This window comes from Dicentrarchus labrax, unplaced genomic scaffold (assembly GCF_905237075.1).
Source record: "Dicentrarchus labrax unplaced genomic scaffold, dlabrax2021, whole genome shotgun sequence".
Lineage (NCBI taxonomy): Eukaryota > Metazoa > Chordata > Actinopteri > Moronidae > Dicentrarchus > Dicentrarchus labrax.
The window spans coordinates 27,118,076-27,141,269 of record NW_026136702.1 but is presented as its reverse complement, the minus strand read 5'-3'; the positions used below and the strand labels follow the sequence as shown (position 1 = coordinate 27,141,269).

At 43.8% G+C, this 23,194-nt stretch overlaps 2 long non-coding RNA genes across 4 annotated transcripts in view; one reads left to right on the top strand and one right to left on the bottom strand.

Moving 5' to 3' along the window:
• LOC127377094 (uncharacterized) overlaps positions 1-23,194 on the bottom strand; it is a 34,410-nt gene that overhangs the window by 6,907 nt on the left and 4,309 nt on the right. The window contains exons 2-3 of one of the 2 annotated variants that reach the window (XR_007887616.1): positions 12,898-14,333; positions 8,653-8,999 (exon numbers count right to left, since the gene is read on the bottom strand). This is a non-coding gene — a long non-coding RNA (uncharacterized LOC127377094). Of the gene's footprint in view, positions 1-8,652; positions 9,000-12,779; positions 14,334-23,194 lie in introns of both variants that reach the window. The other variant, XR_007887617.1, reaches the window with a different exon arrangement.
• Positions 1,254-23,194, top strand: part of LOC127377085 (uncharacterized) — a 31,628-nt gene continuing 9,687 nt past the window's right edge. For both annotated transcript variants that reach the window (XR_007887613.1, XR_007887615.1), the window contains exons 1-2: positions 1,254-2,573; positions 12,743-13,209. This is a non-coding gene — a long non-coding RNA (uncharacterized LOC127377085). The remainder of the gene's footprint in view (positions 2,574-12,742; positions 13,210-23,194) is intronic.

Here is a 23,194-nt window from a genome sequence, read left to right as displayed (position 1 = left end):
GAAAAAGTAGTTTAACGACATTTCGCACTCTAACGAAAAAAAATTATAGGCGGAAGTGGGCGGGGCCTATATGGAGAGATTCAGCTCCATTCACCGAACGCGTGGATATAAGTTTTTTGAATGTGCGAGCAAATATGCAAAAGTTATTAAGTAACAAAAAAGTGAAAATTCGTTTCTCAATAGTAGCGCCACCTAGTGGCAGACCCGAAAGTGACACATGTAAACTCCGCATTTTCACCAGGCCTGACAACTTTGCCAAATAAAATTGACTTTTCGTATATGTTCAGGGGGGTAAAAATGCAGTCAAAGGGTCCTAAAAATAATAATAATAATAATAATAAAGCTGCAAGCAGCGTTGAGCGGGACCTCGCACTCCACCCAACTCGGGGCGTGCTGCGGCCGCGTCGCGTGCCGTCGTAACACGTGGGGACCACAACATGAAAATGTCACGTAAATCAGCTCAAAATCGCCAAGCAGCGCTTACCTCCTGTTGCCAGAAGGTGGCGCTATCACTATGTCTGAATGTTGTCATGTAGACATGTTCAAGGCGAGATTGTTATCAAACACGTGAAGTTTCATTGAGATTGGACCACGTACGCTGAAGTTATGAGGACGTGTTCAGGGCAAAACTGTTTCAGAATATATGAAGTTTATCGGAGATTGGACATTGCACACTGAAGTTATGAGTGGCATTTCATGGCGAATCCGCTGAATTGGACAAGTCGTCACTGGCACAGTCATTTCACGTAACGCAGGCCAAAATCGCCACGCAGCGCTTACTTCCTGTTGCCAGTAGGTGGCGCTATCACTTTGTCTGAATATTGTCATGTAGACGTGTTCAGGGTGGGACTGTTATCAAACAGGTGAAGTTTCATTGAGATTGGATCATGTACGCTGAAGTTATGAGGACGTGTTCAGGGTGGGACTGTATACTGAAGTTGAGTACTATCTGTTTATGGTGACTGGTCGAAATTCAACGCAACGCCACGGGCACGCCGTTTGACGGAATGTCGTAAATAGCACAACTTTAAATCATGAATGTCTTTAGATTGCGCTGATTAAATTTGAAGTAGATCCGATAAATTCCCTAGGAGGAGTTCGTTCAAATACAAGGCGAAAAATCACAGAAAATGAGCACAGAATTTAAAATGGCTGAGTTTGATGCCAAGCCACGGACACGCCGTTTGACGGAATGTCGTAAATAGCACAACTTTTAATCATGAATGTCTTTAGATTGTGCTGATTAAATTTGAAGTAGATCCGATAAATTGCCTAGGAGGAGTTCGTTGAAATACAACGCGAAAAATCACAGAAAATGACCAAAAGAATCTAAATGGCTGACTTTGATGCCACGCCACGGACACGCCCTTCAACGTACATGCACAAATAGCACAACTTTTAATCAGGACCATTTTTTGAGTGTACTCACAAATTTTGAAGCATATCCGATCAATTCCCTAGGAGGAGTTCGTTCAAATACAACGCGAAAAGTTCACCGAAAGTGAAACTTTAAATCAAAATGGCCGACTTTCTGTGGGGTTTCGGGTATGGGTCCAAGAGGCTTTTTTGTACGTCCCGAGATTCTAAACGGGCCTACCGAGTTTCGTACATATCGGTGAAACGTGGCGCCGGGGCTGCTGTTTATTTATCCTGTAGGGGGCGCTACACACAGGACAAACACGATTTTTGGTATGTGAGCTTCAGGCACTACTCTACACGTGCCCTGTGAATTTCATATTCATAACTATTACGGTATCCGTACAGTGATTTTTCATGCCAAAAGAGCGCCACCTAGTGGCGTATTTTTTTTGTCCTTTTTAAGGGAGCCTCAGGGAGCCATGGGGAAGCATCGTACCAAGTTTCATCTTAATCACACATACCGTTGTAGAGATATAAACGTCTTCATTTTAAAGAGCGCCACCTAGTGCTGATGGCCTGAAATTGTGCACGATGCTTAAGGAAGACACCTGGAACTATGCACCCAAGTTTGGTGTCAATCGGACATACCAATGTGGAGAAATGGTCCACTTCCTTTTTTGATGAAAATTCCACAGGAAGTGCTAATTTTATAGCGTGCTTATTGTTTGAAATTTCGAAAATGTTCAAATTGCTTTTTTTGCCAGGGCGGTCCCCAGGTGCTAGGTGAAAAATTTCGTGCGAATCGGACAAAGCGTGTAGGAGAAACACGAAAAAGTAGTTTAACGACATTTCGCACTCTAACGAAAAAAAATTATAGGCGGAAGTGGGCGGGGCCTATATGGAGAGATTCAGCTCCATTCACCGAACGCGTGGATATAAGTTTTTTGAATGTGCGAGCAAATATGCAAAAGTTATTAAGTAACAAAAAAGTGAAAATTCGTTTCTCAATAGTAGCGCCACCTAGTGGCAGACCCGAAAGTGACACATGTAAACTCCGCATTTTCACCAGGCCTGACAACTTTGCCAAATAAAATTGACTTTTCGTATATGTTCAGGGGGGTAAAAATGCAGTCAAAGGGTCCTAAAAATAATAATAATAATAATAATAAGAAACGAACCAAAAACAATAGGGACCTCCAGCGGTCGCTTGCGAGGTCCCTAATAATTAAAGCTGCAAGCAGCGTTGAGCGGGACCTCGCACTCCACCCAACTCGGGGCGTGCTGCGGCCGCGTCGCGTGCCGTCGTAACACGTGGGGACCACAACATGAAAATGTCACGTAAATCAGCTCAAAATCGCCACACAGCGCTTACTTCCTGTTGCCGGTAGGTGGCGCTATCACTATGTCTTAATATTGTCATGTAGACAAGTTCAGGGCGGGACTGTTGTAACACACCTTAAGTTTCATTGAGATTGGACCACGTACGCTGAAGTTACGAGGACGTGTTCCGGGCGAGACTGTTACAGAATATATGAAGTTTACTGGAGATTGGACATTGCACACTGAAGTTATGAGTGGTATTTCATGGCGGATCCACTGAATTTGACAAGTCGTCACTGGCACGGTCCTTTCACGTAACGCAGCTAAAACGTAACGCAGCTCAAAATCGCCACACAGCGCTTACTTCCTATTGCCAGTAGGTGGCGCTATCACTATGTCTGAATATTGTCATGTAGACGTGTTCAGGGTGGGACTGTTATCAAACACGTGAAGTTTCATTTAGATTGGATCATGAACGCTGAAGTTACGAGGACGTGTTCAGGGTGGGACTGTACACTGAAGTTGAGTACTATCTGTTTATGGTGAATGGTCGAAATTCAACGCAACGCCACGGGTACGCCGTTTGACGGAATGTCGTAAATAGCACAACTTTTAATCATGAATGTCTTTAGATTGCGCTGATTAAATTGGAAGTTGATCCGATAAATTCCCTAGGAGGAGTTCGTTCAAATACAAGGCAAAAAATCACAGAAAATGAGCACGGAATGCAAAATGGCTGACTTTGATGCCAAGCCACGGACACGCCGTTTGACGGAATGTCGTAAATAGCACAACTTTTAATCATGAATGTCTTTAGATTGCGCTGAAAAAATTTGAAGAAGATCCGATAAATTCCCTAGGAGGAGTTCGTTCAAATACAACGCGAAAAATCACAGAAAATGACCAAAAAATCTAAATGGCTGACTTTGATGCCACGCCACGGACACGCCCTTCAACGTACATGCACAAATAGCACAACTTTTAATCAGGACCATTTTTTGAGTGTACTCACAAATTTTGAAGCATATCCGATAAATTCCCTAGGAGGAGTTCGTTCAAATACAACGCGAAAAGTTCGCCGAAATCGAAACTTTAAATCAAAATGGCCGACTTCCTGTGGGGTTTCGGGTATGGGTCCAAGAGGCTTCTTTGTACGTCTCCGCATGTTAAACATGCCTACCAAGTTTCGTACATATCGGTGAAACGTGGCGCCGGGGCTGCTGTTTTTTTATCCTGTAGGGGGCGCTACACACACGACAAACACGATTTTTGGTATGTGAGCTTCAGGCACTACTCTACACGTGCCCTGTGAATTTCATATTCATAACTATTACGGTCTCCGCACAGTGATTTATCCTGCCACCAGAGCGCCACCCAGTGGCCTGATTTTTTTTCCTTTTTTGGTGAGCCTCAGGGAGCCATGGGCAAGCATCCTACCAAGTTTCATCTTAATCACACGTGCCGTTGCAGAGATATAAACTCCTTCATTTTAAAGAGCGCCACCTAGTGGTAATGGTCTGAAATTGTGCACGGTGCCTAAGGAGGACATGAGGAACTATGGACCCAAGTTTGATGTGAATCGAACATACCAATGTTAAGAAATGGTCCTCTTCCTTTTTTGACGAAAAATCTACAGGAAGTCTTAATTTTATAGCGCGCTTATTTTTTGAAATTTCAAAAAGGTTCAAATTACTTTTTTTTCCAGGGCGGTCCCCAGGTGCTAGGTGAAAAATTTCGTGTGAATCGGCCAAAGTGTGTAGGAGGACCACGAAAAGGTACTTTAAGGACATTTAGCGCTCTAACAAAAAAAAATTATAGGCGGAAGTGGGCGGGGCCTATATGGAGAGATTCAGCTCCATTCACCGAACGCGTGGATATAAGTTTTTTGAATGTGCGACAAAATATGCAAAAGTTATTAAGTAACAAGAAACTGAAAATTCTTTTCTCAATAGTAGCGCCACCTAGTGGCAGACCCGAAAGTGACACATGTAAACTCCGCATTTTCACCAGGCCTGACCACTTTGCCAAATAAAATTGACTTTTCGTATATGTTCAGGGGGGCAAAAATGCAGTCAAAGGGTCCTAAAAAGAATAATAATAATAGGTAAGAAGAAGAAATCGAGCAAAAACAATAGGGACCTCCAGCGGTCGCTTGCGAGGTCCCTAATTAAAGCTGCAAGCAGCGTTGAGCGGGACCTCGCACTCCACCCAACTCGGGGCGTGCTGCGGCCGCGTCGCGTGCCGTCGTAACACGTGGGGACCACAACATGAAAATGTCACGTAAATCAGCTCAAAATCGCCAAGCAGCGCTTACCTCCTGTTGCCAGAAGGTGGCGCTATCACTATGTCTGAATGTTGTCATGTAGACATGTTCAAGGCGCGATTGTTATCAAACACGTGAAGTTTCATTGAGATTGGACCACGTACGCTGAAGTTATGAGGACGTGTTCAGGGCGAGACTGTTACAGAATATATGAAGTTTACTGGAGATTGGACATTGCACACTGAAGTTATGAGTGGCATTTCATGGCGAATCCGCTGAATTGGACAAGTCGTCACTGGCACAGTCATTTCACGTAACGCAGCTCAAAATCGCCACGCAGCGCTTACTTCCTGTTGCCAGTGGGTGGCGCTATCACTTTGTCTGAATATTGTCATGTAGACGTGTTCAGGGTGGGAGTGTTATCAAACACGTGAAGTTTCATTGAGATTGGATCATGTACGCTGAAGTTATGAGGACGTGTTCAGGGTGGGACTGTACACTGAAGTTGAGTACTATCTGTTTATGGTGACTGGTCAAAATTCAACGCAACGCCACGGACACGCCGTTTGACGGAATGTCGTAAATAGCACAACTTTAAATCATGAATGTCTTTAGATTGTGCTGATTAAATTTGAAGTAGATCCGATAAATTCCCTAGGAGGAGTTCGTTCAAATACAAGGCGAAAAATCACAGAAAATGAGCACAGAATGCAAAATGGCTGACTTTGAAGGCACGCCACGGACACGCCCTTCAACGTAATGTCACAAATAGCACAACTTTAAATCAGGACCATTTTTTGAGTGTACTCACAAATTTTGAAGCATATCTGATAAATTCCCTAGGAGGAGTTCGTTCAAATACAACGCGAAAAGTTCGCCGAAAGTGAAATTTTAAATCAAAATGGCCGACTTCCTGTGGGGTTTCGGGTATGGGTCCAAGAGGCTTTTTTGTACGTCCCAGCATGTTAAACATGCCTACCAAGTTTCGTACATATCGGTGAAACGAGGCGCCGGGGCTGCTGTTTTTTTATCCTGTAGGGGGCGCTACACACACGACAAACACGATTTTTGGTATGTGAGCTTCAGGCACTACTCTACACGTGCCCTGTGAATTTCATATTCATAACTATTACGGTCTCCGCACAGTGATTTATCCTGCCACCAGAGCGCCACCCAGTGGCCTGATTTTTTTTCCTTTTTAGGTGAGCCTCAGGGAGCCATGGGCAAGCATCCTACCAAGTTTCATTTTAATCACACATACCGTTGTAGAGATATAAACGTCCTTCATTTTAAAGAGCGCCACCTAGTGGTAATGGCCTGAAATTGTGCACGGTGCTTAAGGAAGACATGTGGAACTATGGACCCAAGTTTGATGTGAATCGAACATACCAATGTTAAGAAATGGTCCTCTTCCTTTTTTGACGAAAAATCTACAGGAAGTCTTAATTTTATAGCGCGCTTATTTTTTGAAATTTCAAAAAGGTTCAAATTACTTTTTTTGCCAGGGCGGTCCCCAGGTGCTAGGTGAAAAATTTTGTGGGAATTGGACAAAGCGTGTAGGAGGACCACGAAAACGTACTTTAAGGCCATTTAGCGCTCTAACGAAAAAAAATTATAGGCGGAAGTGGGCGGGGCCTATATGGAGAGATTCAGAATCATTCACCGAACGCGTGGATATAAGTTTTTTGAATGTGCGACAAAATATGCAAAAGTTATTAAGTAACCAAAAAGTGACAATACTTCCCTAAACAGTAGCGCCACCTAGTGGCCGACCCGAAAAAGACGCATAGAATATCAAATTTTTCACCAGGCCTGACAACTTTGCCAAATAAAATTGAGTTTTCGTATATATTCAGGGGGGGAAAAACGCAGTCGAAGTGGCCTAAAAATAATAATAATTAAAGCTGCAAGCAGCGTTGAGCGGGACCTCGCACTCCACCCAACTCGGGGCGTGCTGCGGCCGCGTCGCGTGCCGTCGTAACACGTGGGGACCACAACATGAAAATGTCACATAAATCAGCTCAAAATCGCCAAGCAGCGCTTACCTCCTGTTGCCGGAAGGTGGCGCTATCACTATGTCTGAATGTTGTCATGTAGACATGTTCAAGGCGCGATTGTTATCAAACACGTGAAGTTTCATTGAGATTGGACCACGTACGCTGAAGTTATGAGGACGTGTTCAGGGCGAGACTGTTACAGAATATATGAAGTTCACTGGAGATTGGATCATGAACGCTGAAGTTATGAGGACGTGTTCAGGGTGGGACTGTACACTGAAGTTGAGTACTATCTGTTTATGGTGAATGGTCGAAATTCAACGCAACGCCATGGGTACGCCGTTTGACGGAATGTCGTAAATAGCACAACTTTTAATCATGAATGTCTTTAGATTGCGCTGATTAAATTGGAAGTTGATCCGATAAATTCCCTAGGAGGAGTTCGTTCAAATACAAGGCAAAAAATCACAGAAAATGAGCACGGAATGCAAAATGGCTGACTTTGATGCCAAGCCACGGACACGCCGTTTGACGGAATGTCGTAATTAGCACAACTTTTAATCATGAATGTCTTTAGATTGCGCTGATTAAATTTGAAGTAGATCCGATAAATTCCCTAGGAGGAGTTCGTTCAAATACAACGCGAAAAATCACAGAAAATGACCAAAAAAATCTAAATGGCTGACTTTGATGCCACGCCACGGACTCGCCCTTCAACGTACATGCACAAATAGCACAACCTTTAATCAGCACCATTTTTGGACTGTACTCACAAATTTTGAAGCAGATCTGATAAATTCCCTAGGAGGAGTTCGTTCAAATAAAACGCGAAAAGTTCACCGAAAGTGAAACTTTAAATCAAAATGGCCGACTTCCTGTGGGGTTTGGGGTATGGGTCCAAGAGGCTTTTTTGTACGTCCCGGCATGTTACACGTGCCTACCGAGTTTCGTACATATCGGTGAAACGTGGCGCCGGGGCTTCTGTTTTTTATCCTGTAGGGGGCGCTACACACATGACGAACACGATTTTTGGTATGTGAGCTTCAGGCACTACTCTACACGTGCCCTGTGAATTTCATATTAATAACTATTACGGTATTCGCACAGTGATTTACCATGCCAAAAGAGCGCCACCTAGTGGCGTATTTTGTTTTTCCTTTTTAAGGGAGCCTCAGGGAGCCAGGGGGAAGCATCATACCAAGTTTCATCTTAATCACATATACCGTTGTAGAGATATAGACTTCTTCATTTTAAAGAGCGCCACCTAGTGGCAATGGCCTGAAATTGTGCATGATGCTTAAGGAAGACATGTGGAACTATGGACCCAAGTTTGGTGTCAATCGGACATACCAATGTGGAGAAATGGTCCACTTCCTTTTTTGACGAAAAATCTACAGGAAGTTGGAATTTTATAGCGTGCTTATTTTTTTAAATTTCAAAAATGTTCAAATTAGCCTTTTTGCCAGGGCGGTCCCCAGGTAGTAGGTGAAAAATTTCGTGTGAATCGGAAAAAGCGTGTAGGAGGAACACTTAAAAGTAGTTTATGGACATTTTGCGCTCTAGAAAAAAAAAATTCTAGGCGGAAGTGGGCGGGGCTTATATGGGGAGATTCAGCTCCATTCACCGAACACGTGGATGTAAGTTTTTTGAATGTGCGACAAAGTATGCAGAAGTTATTAGACCTAAACGTATTTTTTTGAATAGTAGCGCCACCTAGTGGCAGACCCGAAAGCGACACATGTAATATCCCCATTTTCACCAGGCCTGATCACTTTGCCAAATAAAATTGAGTTTTCGTATATGTTCAGGGGGGCAAAAATGCAGTCAATGGGGGCTAAAAATAATAATAGGTAAGAAGAAGAAATCGAGCAAAAACAATAGGGACCTCCAGCGGTCGCTTGCGAGGTCCCTAATTAAAGCTGCAAGCAGCGTTGAGCGGGACCTCGCACTCCACCCAACTCGGGGCGTGCTGCGGCCGCGTCGCGTGCCGTCGTAACACGTGGGGACCACAACATGAAAATGTCACGTAAATCAGCTCAAAATCGCCACACAGCGCTTACCTCCTGTTGCCGGTAGGTGGCGCTATCACTATGTCTTAATATTGTCATGTAGACAAGTTCAGGGCGGGACTGTTATAAAACACGTGAAGTTTCATTGAGATTGGACCACGTACGCTGAAGTTATGAGGACGTGTTCAGGGCGAGACTGTTACAGAATATATGAAGTTTACTGGAGATTGGACAATGCACACTGAAGTTATGAGTGGCATTTCATGGCGAATCCGCTGAATTGGACAAGTCGTCACTGGCACGGTCATTTCACGTAACAAACGACCAGCTCAAAATCGCCACGCAGCGCTTACTTCCTGTTGCCAGTAGGTGGCGCTATCACTATGTCTGAATATTGTCATGTAGACGTGTTCAGGGTGGGACTGTTATCAAACACGTGAAGTTTCATTGAGATTGGATCATGTACGCTGAAGTTATGAGGACGTGTTCAGGGTGGGACTGTACACTGAAGTTGAGTACTATCTGTTTAGGGTGAATGGTCGAAATTCAACGCAACGCCACGGGCACGCCGTTTGACGGAATGTCGTAAATAGCACAACTTTTAATCATGTCTTTAGATTGCGCTGATTAAATTTGAAGTTGATCCGATAAATTCCCTAGGAGGAGTTCGTTCAAATACAAGGCGAAAAATCACAGAAAATGAGCACAGAATGCAAAATGGCTGACTTTGATGGCAAGCCACGGACACGCCGTTTGACGGAATGTCGTAATTAGCACAACTTTTAATCATGAATGTCTTTAGATTGCGCTGATTAAATCTGAAGTAGATCCGATAAATTCCCTAGGAGGAGTTCGTTCAAATAAACGCAAAAATCACAGAAAATGACCAAAAAATCTAAATGGCTGACTTTGATGCCACGCCACGGACACCCCTTCAACGTACATGCCCAAATAGCACAACTTTTAATCAGGACCATTTTTTGAGTGTACTCACAAATTTTGAAGCATATCCGATAAATTCCCTAGGAGGAGTTCGTTCAAATACAACGCGAAAAATTCGCCGAAAGTCGAAACTTTAAATCAAAATGGCCGACTTCCTGTGGGGTTTCGGGTATGGGTCCAAGAGGCTTTTTTGTACGTCCCAGCATGTCTAAACGTGCCTACCAAGTTTCGTACATATCGGTGAAACGTGGCGCCGGGGCTGCTGTTTTTTTATCCTGTAGGGGGCGCTACACACAGGACAAACACGATTTTTGGTATGTGAGCTTCAGGCACTACTCTACACGTGCCCTGTGAATTTCATATTCATAACTATTACGGTGTCCGTACAGTGATTTTTCCTGCCAAAAGAGCGCCACCCAGTGGCGTGATTTTTTTGCCTTTTTAAGGTGAGCCTCAGGGAGCCATGGGCAAGCATCCTACCAAGTTTCATCTTTAATCACACATACCGTTGTAGAGATATAAACGTCCTTCATTTTAAAGAGCGCCACCTAGTGGTGATGGCCTGAAATTGTGCACGATGCCTAAGGAAGACATGAGGAACTATGGACCCAAGTTTGGTGTCAATCGGACATACCAATGTGGAGAAATGGTCCTCTTCCTTTTTTGATAAAAAATCTACAGGAAGTGTTAATTTTATAGCGTGCTTATTTTTTGAAATTTCAAAAAGGTTCAAATTACTTTTTTTGCCAGGGCGGTCCCCAGGTGCTAGGTGAAAAATTTGGTGCGAATCGGACAAAGCGTGTAGGACGAATACGAAAAAGTAGTTTAAGGACATTTCGCACTCTAACGAAAAGCAAATGTAGGCGGAAGTGGGCGGGGCCTATATGGAGAGATTCAGCTCCATTCACCGAACGCGTGGATATAAGTTTTTTGAATGTGCAACAAAATATGCAAAAGTTATTAAGTAACAAAAAAGTGAAAATTCTTTTCTCAATAGTAGCGCCACCTAGTGGCAGACCCGAAAGTGACACATGTAAACTCCGCATTTTCACCAGGCCTGACAACTTTGCCAAATAAAATTGACTTTTCGTATATGTTCAGGGGGGTAAAAATGCAGTCAAAGGGGGCTAAAAAAAAAATAATAATATAAAGCTGCAAGCAGCATTGAGCGGGACCTCGCACTCCACCCAACTCGGGGCGTGCTGCGGCCGCGTCGCGTGCCGTCGTAACACGTTGGGACCACAACATGAAAATGTCACGTAAATCAGCTCAAAATCGCCAAGCAGCGCTTACCTCCTGTTGCCGGAAGGTGGCGCTATCACTATGTCTGAATGTTGTCATGTAGACATGTTCAAGGCGAGAGTGTTATCAAACACGTGAAGTTTCAGTGAGATTGGACCACGTACTCTGAAGTTATGAGGACGTGTTCAGGGCAAAACTGTTTCAGAATATATGACGTTTATTGGAGATTGGACATTGCACACTGAAGTTATGAGCACTATTTTATGGCGAATCTGCTGAAATGGACAAGTCATCACTGGCACGCAGTTTAATGTACAGTCCCAGCTGAACTTTTCTATTAGTTTGTATGACGAAAGAATTCAAAGTGACCAACTTTGACCTAACGCCACGGACACACCGTTCAACGTACATGCACAAACAGCACAACTTTTAATCAGGACCATTTTTTGAGTGTACTCACAAATTTTGAAGCATATCCGATAAATTCCCTAGGAGGAGTTTGATCAAATACAACGCGAAAAATTCGCCGAAAGTGAAACTTTAAATCAAAATGGCCGACTTCCTGTGGGGTTTCGGGTATAGGTCCAAGAGGCTTTTTTGTACGTCCCGGCATTCTAAACGGGCCTACCGAGTTTCGTACATATCGGTGAAACGTGGCGCCGGGGCTGCTGTTTTTTTATCCTGTAGGGGGCGCTACACACACGACGAACACGATTTTTGGTATGTGAGCTTCAGGCACTACTCTACACGTGCCCTGTGAATTTCATATTCATAACTATTACGGTGTCCGCACAGTGATTTTTCATGCCAAAAGAGCGCCACCTAGTGGCGTATTTTTTTTGTCCTTTTTATGTGAGCCTCAGGGAGCCAGGGGGAAGCATCGTACCAAGTTTCATCTTAATCACACATACCATTGTAGAGATATAAACTTCTTCATTTTAAAGAGCGCCACCTAGTGCTGATGGCCTGAAATTGTGCATGATGCTTAAGGAAGACACCTGGAACTATGGACCCAAGTTTGGTGTCAATCGGACATACCAATGTGCAGAAATGGTCCACTTCCTTTTTTGACGAAAAATCTACAGGAAGTTGGAATTTTATAGCGTGCTTATTTTTTTAAATTTCAAAAATGTTCAAATTAGCCTTTTTGCCAGGGCGGTCCCCAGGTGCTAGGTGGAAGATTTCGTGCGAATCGGACAAAGCGTGTAGGAGAAACACGAAAAAGTAGTTTAACGACATTTCGCACTCTAACGAAAAAAAATTATAGGCGGAAGTGGGCGGGGCCTATATGGAGAGATTCAGCTCCATTCACCGAACGCGTGGATATAAGTTTTTTGAATGTGCGAGCAAATATGCAAAAGTTATTAAGTAACAAAAAAGTGAAAATTCGTTTCTCAATAGTAGCGCCACCTAGTGGCAGACCCGAAAGCGACACATGTAAACTCCGCATTTTCACCAGGCCTGACAACTTTGCCAAATAAAATTGACTTTTCGTATATGATCAGGGGGGTAAAAATGCAGTCAAAGGGTCCTAAAAATAATAATAATAATAATAATAATAATAATAATAAGAAGAACAAAAACAATAGGGACCTCCAGCGGTGCTGCAGGTCCCTAATTAAAGCTGCAAGCAGCGTTGAGCGGGACCTCGCACCCCACCCAACTCGGGGCGTGCTGCGGCCGCGTCGCGTGCCGTCGTAACACTTGGGGACCACAACATGAAAATGTCACGTAAATCAGCTCAAAATCGCCACGCAGCGCTTACCACCTGTTGCCGGAAGGTGGCGCTATCACTATGTCTTAATATTGTCATGTAGACAAGTTCAGGGCGGGACTGTTGTAACACACGTGAAGTTTCATTGAGATTGGACCACGTACGCTGAAGTTATGAGGACGTGTTCAGGGCGAGACTGTTACAGAATATATGAAGTTCACTGGAGATTGGACATTGCACACTGAAGTTATGAGTGGCATTTCATGGCGAATCCACTGAATTTGACAAGTCGTCACTGGCACCGTCATTTCACGTAACGCAGCACAAAATCGCCATGCAGCGCTTACCACCTGTTGCCAGAAGGTGGCGCTATCACTATGTCTGAATATTGTCATGTAGACGTGTTCAGGGTGGGACTGTTATCAAACACGTGAAGTTTCATTGAGATTGGATCATGTACGCTGAAGTTATGAGGACGTGTTCAGGGTGGGACTGTACACTGAAGTTGAGTACTATCTGTTTATGGTGTATGGTCGAAATTCAACGCAACGCCACGGGTACGCCGTTTGACGGAATGTCGTAAATAGCACAACTTTTAATCATGAATGTCTTTAGATTGCGCTGATTAAATTTGAAGTAGATCCGATAAATTCCCTAGGAGGAGTTCGTTCAAATACAAGGCGAAAAATCACAGAAAATGAGCACAGAATGCAAAATGGCTGACTTTGATGGCAAGCCACGGACACGCCGTTTGACGGAATGTCGTAAATAGCACAACTTTTAATCATGAATGTCTTTAGATTGCGCTGATTAAATTTGAAGTAGATCCGATAAATTGCCTAGGAGGAGTTCGTTCAAATACAACGCGAAAAATCACAGAAAATGGCCAAAAAACTGTAAACGGCTGACTTTGATGCCACGCCACGGACACGCCCTTCAACGTACATGCACAAATAGCACAACTTTTAATCAGGACCATTTTTTGAGTTAACTCACAAATTTTGAAGCATATCCGATAAATTCCCTAGGAGGAGTTCGTTCAAATACAACGCGAAAAGTTCACCGAAAGTGAAACTTTAAATCAAAATGGCCGACTTCCTGTGGGGTTTCGGGTATGGGTCCAAGAGGCTTTTTTGTACGTCCCGGCATTCTAAACGGGCCTACCGAGTTTCGTACATATCGGTGAAACATGGTGCCGGGGCTGCTGTTTTTTTATCCTGTAGGGGGCGCTACACACACGACAAACACGATTTTTGGTATGTGAGCTTCAGGCACTACTCTACACGTGCCCTGTGAATTTCATATTCATAACTATTACGGTGTCCGCACAGTGATTTATCCTGCCACCAGAGCGCCACCCAGTGGCCTGATTTTTTTTCCTTTTTTGGGGAGCCTCAGTGAGCCATGGGCAAGCATCCTACCAAGTTTCATTTTAATCACACGTGCCGTTGCAGAGATATAAACTCCTTCATTTTAAAGAGCGCCACCTAGTGGTTATGGTCTGAAATTGTGCGAGGTGCCTAAGGAGGACATGAGGAACTATGGACCCAAGTTTGATGTGAATCAAACATACCAATAATAAGAAATGGTCCTCTTTCTATTTTGACGAAAAATCTACAGGAAGTCTTAATTTTACAGCGCGCTTATTTTTTGAAATTTCAAAAAGGTTCAAATTACTTTTTTTGCCAGGGCGGTCCCCAGGTGCTAGGTGAAAAATTTCGTGGGAATTGGACAAAGCGTGTAGGAGGACCACGAAAACGTACTTTAAGGACTTTTCGCACTCTAGCGGAAAAAAATTATAGGCGGAAGTGGGCGGGGCCTATATGGAGAGATTCAGCTCCATTCACCGAACGCGTGGATATAAGTTTTTTGAATGTGCGACAAAATATGCAAAAGTTATTAAGTAACCAAAAAGTGAAAATACTTTCCTAAATAGTAGCGCCACCTAGTGGCCGACCTGAAAAAGACACATAGAATATCAAATTTTTCACCAGGCCTGACAACTTTGCCAAATAAAATTGAGTTTTCGTATATATTCAGGGGGAAAAATGCAGTCAAAGGGCCTAAAAATAATAATAATAATAGGTAAGAAACGAGCAAAAACAATAGGGACCTCCAGCGGTCGCTTGCGAGGTCCCTAATAATTAAAGCTGCAAGCAGCGTTGAGCGGGACCTCGCACTCCACCCAACTCGGGCGTGCTGCAGCCACGTGGCGTGCCGTCGTAACACGTGGGGACCACAACATGAAAATGTCACGTAAATCAGCTCAAAATCGCCAAGCAGCGCTTACCTCCTGTTGCCAGAAGGTGGCGCTATCACTATGTCTGAATGTTGTCATGTAGACATGTTCAAGGCGCGAGTGTTATCAAACACGTGAAGTTTCATTGAGATTGGACCACGTACGCTGAAGTTATGAGGACGTGTTCAGGGCAAAACTGTTACAGAATATATGAAGTTTATCGGAGATTGGACATTGCACACTGAAGTTATGAGTGGCATTTCATGGCGAATCCGCTGAATTGGACAAGTCGTCACTGGCACAGTCATTTCACGTAACGCAGCTCAAAATCGTCACGCAGCCAAAATCGCCACGCAGCGCTTACTTCCTGTTGCCAGTGGGTGGCGCTATCACTATGTCTGAATATTGTCATGTAGACGTGTTCAGGGTGGGAGTGTTATCAAACACGTGAAGTTTCATTGAGATTGGATCATGTACGCTGAAGTTATGAGGACGTGTTCAGGGTGGGACTGTACACTGAAGTTGAGTACTATCTGTTTAGGGTGACTGGTCGAAATTCAACGCAACGCCACGGGCACGCCGTTTGACGGAATGTCGTAAATAGCACAACTTTAAATCATGAATGTCTTTAGATTGCGCTGATTAAATTTGAAGTAGATCCGATAAATTCCCTAGGAGGAGTTCGTTCAAATACAAGGCGAAAAATCACAGAAAATGAGCACAGAATGCAAAATGGCTGACTTTGATGGCAAGCCACGGACACGCCGTTTGACGGACATGTCATAAATAGCACAACTTTAAATCAGGACCATTTTTTGAGTGTACTCACAAATTTTGAAGCATATCGGATAAATTCCCTAGGAGGAGTTCGTTCAAACACAACGCGAAAAATTCGCAGAAAGTGAAACTTTAAATCAAAATGTCCGACTTCCTGTGGGGTTTCGGGTATGGGTCCAAGAGGCTTTTTTGTACGTCCCGGCATTCTAAACGGGCCTACCGAGTTTCGTACATATCGGTGAAACGTGGCGCCGGGGCTGCTGTTTTTTTATCCTGTAGGGGGCGCTACACACAGGACAAACACGATTTTTGATATGTGAGCTTCAGGCACTACTCTACACGTGCCCTGTGAATTTCATATTCATAACTATTACGGTGTCCGTACAGTGATTTTTCATGCCAAAAGAGCGCCACCTAGTGGCGTATTTTTTTGTCCTTTTTAAGGGAGCCTCAGGGAGCCATGGGGAAGCATCGTACCAAGTTTCATCTTAATCACACATACCGTTGTAGAGATATAAACGTCTTCATTTTAAAGAGCGCCACCTAGTGCTGATGGCCTGAAATTGTGCACGATGCTTAAGGAAGACACCTGGAACTATGCACCCAAGTTTGGTGTCAATCGGACATACCAATGTGGAGAAATGGTCCACTTCCTTTTTTGATGAAAATTCCACAGGAAGTGCTAATTTTATAGCGTGCTTATTGTTTGAAATTTCGAAAATGTTCAAATTGCTTTTTTTGCCAGGGCGGTCCCCAGGTGCTAGGTGAAAAATTTCGTGCGAATCGGACAAAGCGTGTAGGAGGAACACGAAAAAGTAGTTTAACGACATTTCGCACTCTAACGAAAAAAAATTATAGGCGGAAGTGGGCGGGGCCTATATGGAGAGATTCAGCTCCATTCACCGAACGCGTGGATATAAGTTTTTTGAATGTGCCATAAACTATGCAAAAGTTATTAAGTAACAAAAAAGTGAAAATTCGTTTCTCAATAGTAGCGCCACCTAGTGGCAGACCCGAAAGTGACACATGTAAACTCCGCATTTTCACCAGGCCTGACAACTTTGCCAAATAAAATTGACTTTTCGTATATGTTCAGGGGGGTAAAAATGCAGTCAAAGGGTCCTAAAAATAATAATAATAATAATAAAAGCTGCAAGCAGCGTTGAGCGGGACCTCGCACCCCACCCAACTCGGGGCGTGCTGCGGCCGCGTCGCGTGCCGTCGTAACACTTGGGGACCACAACATGAAAATGTCACGTAAATCAGCTCAAAATCGCCACGCAGCGCTTACCACCTGTTGCCGGAAGGTGGCGCTATCACTATGTCTTAATATTGTCATGTAGACAAGTTCAGGGCGGGACTGTTGTAACACACGTGAAGTTTCATTGAGATTGGACCACGTACGCTGAAGTTATGAGGACGTGTTCAGGGCGAGACTGTTACAGAATATATGAAGTTCACTGGAGATTGGACATTGCACACTGAAGTTATGAGTGGCATTTCATGGCGAATCCGCTGAATTTGACAAGTCGTCACTGGCACGGTCATTTCACGTAACGCAGCACAAAATCGCCACGCAGCGCTTACTTCTTATTGCCAGTAGGTGGCGCTATCACTATGTCTGAATATTGTCATGTAGACGTGTTCAGGGTGGGACTGTTATCAAACACGTGAAGTTTCATTGAGATTGGATCATGTACGCTGAAGTTATGAGGACGTGTTCAGGGTGGGACTGTACACTGAAGTTGAGTACTATCTGTTTATGGTGAATGGTCGAAATTCAACGCAACGCCACGGGTACGCCGTTTGACGGAATGTCGTAAATAGCACAACTTTTAATCATGAATGTCTTTAGATTGTGCTGATTAAATCTGAAGTAGATCCGATAAATTCCCTAGGAGGAGTTCGTTCAAATACAAGGCGAAAAATCACAGAAAATGAGCACAGAATGCAAAATGGCTGACTTTGATGGCAAGCCACGGACACGCCGTTTGACGGAATGTCGTAAATAGCACAACTTTTAATCATGAATGGCTTTAGATTCACTGATTAAATTTGAAGTAGATCCGATAAATTGCCTAGGAGGAGTTCGTTCAAATACAACGAAAAATCACAGAAAATGGCCCAAAAACTTAAACGGCTGACTTTGATGCCACGCCACGGACACGCCCTTCAACGTACATGCACAAATAGCACAACTTTTAATCAGGACCATTTTTTGAGTGTACTCACAAATTTTGAAGCATATCCGATAAATTCCCTAGGAGGAGTTCGTTCAAATACAACGCGAAAAGTTCACCGAAAGTGAAACTTTAAATCAAAATGGCCGACTTCCTGTGGGGTTTCGGGTATGGGTCCAAGAGGCTTTTTTGTACGTCCCGGCATTCTAAACGGGCCTACCGAGTTTCGTACATATCGGTGAAACGTGGCGCCGGGGCTGCTGTTTTTTTATCCTGTAGGGGGGCGCTACACACACGACAAACACGATTTTTGGTATGTGAGCTTCAGGCACTACTCTACACGTGCCCTGTGAATTTCATATTCATAACTATTACGGTATCCGCACAGTGATTTATCCTGCCACCAGAGCGCCACCCAGTGGCCTGATTTTTTTTTCCCTTTTTGGGGAGCCTCAGGGAGCCATGGGCAAGCATCCTACCAAGTTTCATTTTAATCACACGTGCCGTTGTAGAGATATAAACTCCTTCATTTTAAAGAGCGCCACCTAGTGGTAATGGCCTGAAATTGTGCACGATGCCTAAGGAGGACATGTGGAACTATGGACCCAAGTTTGATGTGAATCGAACATACCAATGTGGAGAAATGGTCCTCTTCCTTTTTTGACGAAAAATCTACAGGAAGTCTTAATTTTATAGCGTGCTTATTTTTTGAAATTTCAAAAAGTTCAAATTACTTTTTTTGCCAGGGCGGTCCCCAGGTGCTAGGTGAAAAATTTCGTGGGAATCGGACAAAGCGTGTAGGAGGACCACGAAAACGTAGTTTAAGGACTTTTCGCACTCTAACGGAAAAAAAATTATAGGCGGAAGTGGGCGGGGCCTATATGGAGAGATTCAGCTCCATTCACCGAACGCGTGGATATAAGTTTTTTGAATGTGCGACAAAATATGCAAAAGTTATTAAGTAACCAAAAAGTGAAAATACTTTCCTAAGATAGTAGCGCCACCTAGTGGCCGACCCGAAAAAGACACATAGAATATCAAATTTTTCACCAGGCCTGACAACTTTGCCAAATAAAATTGAGTTTTCGTATATGTTCAGGGGGGAAAAATGCAGTCAAAGGGTCCTAAAAATAATAATAATAATAAGTAAGAAATCGAACAAAAACAATAGGGACCTCCAGCGGTCGCTTGCGAGGTCCCTAATAATAGGAAAAACGAGGTCCCTAATTAAAAAGCTGCAAGCAGCGTTGAGCGGGACCTCGCACTCCACCCAACTCGGGCGTGCTGCGGCGCGTCGCGTGCCGTCGTAACACTTGGGGACCACAACATGAAAATGTCACGTAAATCAGCTCAAAATCGCCACGCAGCGCTTACCACCTGTTGCCGGAAGGTGGCGCTATCACTATGTCTTAATATTGTCATGTAGACAAGTTCAGGGCGGGACTGTTGTAACACACGTGAAGTTTCATTGAGATTGGACCACGTACGCTGAAGTTATGAGGACGTGTTCAGGGCGAGACTGTTACAGAATATATGAAGTTCACTGGAGATTGGACATTGCACACTGAAGTTATGAGTGGCATTTCATGGCGAATCCGCTGAATTTGACAAGTCGTCACTGGCACGGTCATTTCACGTAACGCAGCACAAAATCGCCATGCAGCGCTTACCACCTGTTGCCAGAAGGTGGCGCTATCACTATGTCTTAATATTGTCATGTAGACAAGTTCAGGGCGGGACTGTTGTAACACACCTTAAGTTTCATTACTGTTGGATCATGTACACTGAAGTTGAGTACTATCTGTTTATGGTGAATGGTCGAAATTCAACGCAACGCCACGGGTACGCCGTTTGACGGAATGTCGTAAATAGCACAACTTTTAATCATGAATGTCTTTAGATTGCGCTGATTAAATTTGAAGTTGATCCGATAAATTCCCTAGGAGGAGTTCGTTCAAATACAAGGCGAAAAATCACAGAAAATGACGCACGGAATTCACTATGGCCGACTTTGATGGGCACGCCACGGACACGCCCTTCAACGTACATGCACAAATAGCACAACTTTTAATCAGGACCATTTTTTGAGTGTACTCACAAATTTTGAAGCATATCCGATAAATTCCCTAGGAGGAGTTCGTTCAAATACAACGCGAAAAGTTCACCGAAAGTGAAACTTTAAATCAAAATGGCCGACTTCCTGTGGGGTTTCGGGTATGGGTCCAAGAGGCTTTTTTGTACGTCCCGAGATTCTAAACGGGCCTACCGAGTTTCGTACATATCGGTGAAACGTGGCGCCGGGGCTGCTGTTTATTTATCCTGTAGGGGGCGCTACACACAGGACAAACACGATTTTTGATATGTGAGCTTCAGGCACTACTCTACACGTACCCTGTGAATTTCATATTCATAACTATTACGGTGTCCGTACAGTGATTTTTCATGCCAAAAGAGCGCCACCTAGTGGCGTATTTTTTTTGTCCTTTTTAAGGGAGCCTCAGGGAGCCATGGGGAAGCATCGTACCAAGTTTCATCTTAATCACACATACCGTTGTAGAGATATAAACGTCTTCATTTTAAAGAGCGCCACCTAGTGCTGATGGCCTGAAATTGTGCACGATGCTTAAGGAAGACACCTGGAACTATGCACCCAAGTTTGGTGTCAATCGGACATACCAATGTGGAGAAATGGTCCACTTCCTTTTTTGATGAAAATTCTACAGGAAGTGCTAATTTTATAGCGTGCTTATTGTTTGAAATTTCAAAAATGTTCAAATTAGCCTTTTTGCCAGGGCGGTCCCCAGGTGCTAGGTGGAAAATTTCGTGCGAATCGGACAAAGCGTGTAGGAGGAACACGAAAAAGTAGTTTAACGACATTTCGCACTCTAACGAAAAAAAATTATAGGCGGAAGTGGGCGGGGCCTATATGGAGAGATTCAGCTCCATTCACCGAACGCGTGGATATAAGTTTTTTGAATGTGCGAGCAAATATGCAAAAGTTATTAAGTAACAAAAAAGTGAAAATTCGTTTCTCAATAGTAGCGCCACCTAGTGGCAGACCCGAAAGTGACACATGTAAACTCCGCATTTTCACCAGGCCTGACAACTTTGCCAAATAAAATTGACTTTTCGTATATGTTCAGGGGGGTAAAAATGCAGTCAAAGGGTCCTAAAAATAATAATAATAATAATAATAATAATTAAAGCTGCAAGCAGCGTTGAGCGGGACCTCGCACTCCACCCAACTCGGGGCGTGCTGCGGCCGCGTCGCGTGCCGTCGTAACACGTGGGGACCACAACATGAAAATGTCACGTAAATCAGCTCAAAATCGCCAAGCAGCGCTTACCTCCTGTTGCCGGAAGGTGGCGCTATCACTATGTCTTAATATTGTCATGTAGACAAGTTCAAGGGCGGGACTGTTGTAAAACACGTGAAGTTTCATTGAGATTGGACCACGTACGCTGAAGTTATGAGGACGTGTTCAGGGCGAGACTGTTACAGAATATATGAAGTTCACTGGAGATTGGACATTGCACACTGAAGTTATGAGTGGCATTTCATGGCGAATCCCTGAATTACAAGTCGTCACTGGCACGGTCATTTCACGTAACGCAGCCAAAATCGCCACAGCGCTTACTTCCTGTTGCCAGTAGGTGGCGCTATCACTATGTCTGAATATTGTCATGTAGACGTGTTCAGGGTGGGACTGTTATCAAACACGTGAAGTTTCATTGAGATTGGATCATGATGTTCAGGGTGGGACTGTACACTGAAGTTGAGTACTATCTGTTTATGGTGAATGGTCGAAATTCAACGCAACGCCACGGGTACGCCGTTTGACGGAATGTCGTAAATAGCACAACTTTTAATCATGAATGTCTTTAGATTGCGCTGATTAAATTGGAAGTTGATCCGATAAATTCCCTAGGAGGAGTTCGTTCAAATACAAGGCAAAAAATCACAGAAAATGAGCACGGAATGCAAAATGGCTGACTTTGATGCCAAGCCACGGACACGCCGTTTGACGGAATGTCGTAAATAGCACAACTTTTAATCATGAATGTCTTTAGATTGCGCTGATTAAATTTGAAGTAGATCCGATAAATTCCCTAGGAGGAGTTCGTTCAAATACAACGCGAAAAATCACAGAAAATGACCAAAAAAATCTAAATGGCTGACTTTGATGCCACGCCACGGACACGCCCTTCAACGTACATGCACAAATAGCACAACCTTTAATCAGCACCATTTTTGGACTGTACTCACAAATTTTGAAGCATATCTGATAAATTCCCTAGGAGGAGTTCGTTCAAATACAACGCGAAAAGTTCACCGAAAGTGAAACTTTAAATCAAAATGGCCGACTTCCTGTGGGGTTTGGGGTATGGGTCCAAGAGGCTTTTTTGTACGTCCCGGCATGTTACACGTGCCTACCGAGTTTCGTACATATCGGTGAAACGTGGCGCCGGGGCTTCTGTTTTTTTATCCTGTAGGGGGCGCTACACACATGACAAACATGATTTTTGGTATGTGAGCTTCAGGCACTACTCTACACGTGCCCTGTGAATTTCATATTACAGTATTCGCACAGTGATGTTTCATGCCAAAAGAGCGCCACCTCGTGGCGTATTTTGTTTTTCCTTTTTAAGGGAGCCTCAGGGAGCCAGGGGGAAGCATCATACCAAGTTTCATCTTAATCACACATACCGTTGTAGAGATATAAACTTCTTCATTTTAAAGAGCGCCACCTAGTGGCAATGGCCTGAAATTGTGCATGATGCTTAAGGAAGACATGTGGAACTATGGACCCGAGTTTGGTGTCAATCGGACATACCAATGTGGAGAAATGGTCCACTTCCTTTTTTGACGAAAAATCTACAGGAAGTTGGAATTTTATAGCGTGCTTATTTTTTTAAATTTCAAAAATGTTCAAATTAGCCTTTTTTGCCAGGGCGGTCCCCAGGTACTAGGTGAAAAATTTCGTGTGAATCGGACAAAGCGTGTAGGAGGAACACTTAAAAGTAGTTTATGGACATTTTGCGCTCTAGAAAAAAAAAAATTCTAGGCGGAAGTGGGCGGGGCTTATATGGGGAGATTCAGCTCCATTCACCGAACACGTGGATGTAAGTTTTTTGAATGTGCGACAAAATA